This window comes from Cryptomeria japonica, chromosome 6 (genome assembly GCF_030272615.1).
Source record: "Cryptomeria japonica chromosome 6, Sugi_1.0, whole genome shotgun sequence".
Lineage (NCBI taxonomy): Eukaryota > Viridiplantae > Streptophyta > Pinopsida > Cupressales > Cupressaceae > Cryptomeria > Cryptomeria japonica.
In genome coordinates this window covers 426,055,784-426,060,148 of record NC_081410.1, presented here as the reverse complement: position 1 = coordinate 426,060,148, position 4,365 = coordinate 426,055,784, and positions in this window count along the sequence as shown.

The following is a 4,365-nucleotide window of genomic DNA, read 5'->3' as shown; positions in this document are numbered from 1 at the left end:
TCAAATCAGAGTTGCACAAGTATGCTTCTTTCCCAGTAGTGGCTCATGATCTAGATTTTGTACTTGCAGTGGTGGATCATTTCGATCCTAATACAAGATAGGTGAAGGATGTAAATCAAAATTTTGTCATGACACTAGACAGTGTTTTCTTTAATAGTGTATTTAAGGGTTCTCTAGTGGAAGAAGTAGCAGAAATAACCAAAGATAGTGCTCAAGAGTATTATGAGAAAGAATGAAGTGAAATGTAAGAAGATGATCAATATAGTTTTCTTATCTTTAGCCAGGGTCTCCACCACTTCAAGATGGCCTAAATACTTTCATAAGAGTTATTTCAACGAAGAATACAATGATATGGTCACTATGCTAGCACGAGTAAAAGGTCAGAGAGATTCTCATTACTTTCAGAACTGGATGTGCTATTACATGAGCATAATCAAAAAAGGGGAAACCAAAATAGATTGGGGTGACAAGATTAGTGATGCATTTTGTGCACAACTAAAAGAGGCCAAAACAACACTGAAGTTCTATGTGACCTCGTACCCTGTGTAAGACACCAAAATTTGTACGTGGAAAACCCGGTAAAGGGAAAAACCATGGTGGGAAGCTTAACCACAGTCAAATAATACTTTTGCAGCAAGTATGTGATTACAATTGAGGGGGTTGCACTTGCAAGAAGGCCAGCAACCTAGAGCACACTACTCATCACAAAAGGAGCCTCACTGACTACATAAAAATCTAGACAACAATCTAGAAGAATGAATGAACTGCAATGATAACATCTCCTATGCCTGAGTACAATTATGGTTAAGCTCAATACTAGAGGACTAAATCCTCTTACATAAACCCAACTCGATCTCCAATGATCAACCAAATCCTCTGTCTAAATGATTATTATATTATTCGCACAGATAATCTCATAATCCCATAACCCATATATATTCTACAATGAGATCTTACATCTATATATACAAACCCTCGACGACAAACAATAAGGTCGGCCACTGAGCATGAATCAGAGTAGCATGAGTAAACCAATTCCATAAGCCAAACATACTGGAGCATACCGGATCATCATGATCTAATCCAACCAGAAACCAAACAACCTACTGAGATTAGAAGGATATTGGTAAAGCAACCAAAACAATTAGTGTTGACATCAAAGACAAAACATCAATGCAACACATAATCAATTCCACCAAATTGCCTACAATCTCCACATTTGGCATTGATGGCAACACTAGATGTGAAAAACATCCAAGTGTCAAGAAATGCCAAACAAGGCTCCCCAATGGAAGACATCCAACATACTCTCCAAGATAATATGACAATGAAGTTCTGAACCATAAACTTCCCCTGTGAATGATATCTAAGTAAAGCTCTGTAAGCTCTATTTTTCACATATATCTCTCCCCCTTTGACATTAATGCCAGAGATCTGACAAAAATATCAAAGCAAAAATATAAACCACTGAATCACAAGGCTAACGTCTCCCCCTGAGCATTAGCATCCCCAAATCAATCTGGAATGAGTAGTATCTCTGATAATGCATACTAGATTGATGCCAAACTGCATCAATCAAGTCTCTAGCAGATGGGAAGAGACTCCCAATCTATCTCTAAAGTACTCAAACGATTCCTTAGGCAAAAGTTTAGTGAAGATGTCTGCAATCTTCTCTTTAGTGTTCACATAAACCAGTCTAACTTCATTTTATTCCACCTTCTCCTTCAAAAAGTTATACTTGATAGATATGTGCTTTGTCTTAGAATGAAATACCAAATTCTTTGATATGTCAATAGCAGTAGAGTTATCACAATGAATAAGTATCAGTTTATTACAATATACCTTTATATCCTTCAACATTTGCTTCATCCATAGAACTTGTGTACAATAGCAGCAACATGCTCAACTTCAACAGTAGATAAAGAGGTACATGACTTCTTCTTGATTATCCATGAAACAAGTTTCTTTTGAAGAAAGAAAGCTCCACCAGATGTGCTCTTTCGGTCATCAACATCTCTAGCCCAATCTGCATCTGTATATGCACATAATGTAAAGACATCATTTTTAGGGTATCATAAACCATATTAAGTTGTTCCCTGCAAATACCTGAAAATCCTCTTCACCGCACTCACATGATTTTCTCTAGGAACACTCTGAAATCTTGATACAATACAAACTGCATTCCTTATATCTAGTCTAATTTGAGTCAAATATAACAAATCTGCAACCATAGACTTGTACCTAGTAGGATTTACTAGTGCAGATGCATCATTCTTTATCAATTTATCACTTGTAACCATAGGAGTACCAACCGGTTTAGAGTTTTCCAAACCAAATTTCTTCATTAGCTCTCTAGCATACTTAGTTTGATAGATGAAAATACCTTTATCAGTTTGAGTAATCTGCAAACCTAAGAAAAATTTCATCTCCCCAATCATAGACATCTCAAATTCATTCTTCATATTGTTAGCAAATTCCTTACACAAGTTATCTTCACCTTCAAAAATGATATCATCAATAAAGACCTCAATAATCAGTATGTCATCATCAGTGATCTTATAATATAAATTAATGTCAGCATTACCTTTAAAGTGAATCCAAGTTTCAAAAGATATTTATCCAACCTTGCATACCAAGCTCTAGATGTCTGTTTTAATCCATATAAAGCCTTTTTTAACCTGCAAACCATGTTTTTATCATCTGAAAGTTAAAAACCATCAGGTTGCTCAATATAAACTTCCTCTTCAAGATCTCCATACATAAAAGTGCACTTAACATCAATCTGATAAACCTTGTAGTTCTTATGTGCAGCACAAGCAAGAAATAATCTCACAACTTCAATCCTAGCTACCGGTGCAAAAGTTTCATCATAATCAATTCCTTCATTTTGAGAATATCCTTTACAAACCAATCTATTTTTATTTCTTACAACTTGTCCATCTTCATTCAATTTATTCCTAAAAACCCATTCAGCTCCAATAACATTCTTATTTTTAGGTCGCGGAACTAAAGTCCATGTGTTATTTTTTTCTATCTAATCTAATTCTTCTTCCATAGCTTTCATCCAACATTCATCTTTACATGCTTCAATTACTGATATCGGTTCAATTTGAGAAATTAAACATACCTCATTAGCTGCCAACCTCTTTCTTGTCATCACTCCTTTACTCTTATCTCCAATGATCTGATCTTCTGAATGATTCAACCTCACATACCTAGAAGTCTTCTAGTTTTCTAGTTTCTCCACTCTGTTCTTCAGTTACTGTTGAATTTTTTGAAACTGTCGGAGTAACTAGTTCAACATTATGTTCCGATGTAGGTGCTACCGGTTCAGTTATGATCATTTCCACTACCAATTCCTTCTCATAAGCTCTGATTTGACTTATGTTATGCTCATCTACCTTGACATTAGTGCTCTCGACAATTCTTTGTAATATTTTATTATAATATCTATATGCTTTTCTTTCATCAGAATAACCAAGGAATATTCCTTCATCACATTTAGTATCAAACTTTCCAATGGAATCATCTCTTTTGATATAGAATTTACTACCAAAGATTCTTAAATACTTAACTGTCGGTGTATGACCAAACCACAACTCATAAGGTGTCTTACCAGTTTCTCCTTTGATATGAACTTTGTTGAATGTGTATATCGTTGTTCTCATAGCTTCTCTCTAGTAGACATGAGGCAGATTAGCTTCCACCATCATAGTTCTAGCTGCATCTAAGATAGCTCTGTTTTTCCTTTCCACAACTCCATTTTGCTGAGGTGTTCGGGGTGCAGACAATTTTCTCCTTATCCCATTCTTCTCACAATAGCTGTTAAATTCATCAGATGTGAATTCTCCACCATGATCTAATCTTAAGCATTTAATCTTCAAACATGTCTTTGTCTCAACTTTATCTTTAAATATTTTAAATTTTTCAAAAGCCTTAGATTTCTCCCTAAGAATAGTAACCCACGTCATTCTAGAATAGTCATCAATGATTAGCATAAAATATCTATCACCTTGGAAACTTTTGATTCTAGCAAGGCCACACAAATTAGTGTGAATAAGATCAAGAAAATTATTAGATTTTTCTTGTATACTCTTAAAATAAGTCTTGACCTATTTCCCCTTTTGACATTCCTTACATACCAGATTATAGGGCTTCACAATCTTAGGTATATCTTTAACTGCCTTAGTAGAACTGATTTTCACAATACAATCAAAATTCACATGACATAGCCTCTTATGCCATAGCCAACTTTCATCAATCTGTGCAATCAAACATGTCTTCTCACCGGAATTCAAATGAAAGATATTACCTTTAGTTTGTGTACCGGTTGCAATCTCCAATCTAGATCAGTTAATAATCTTG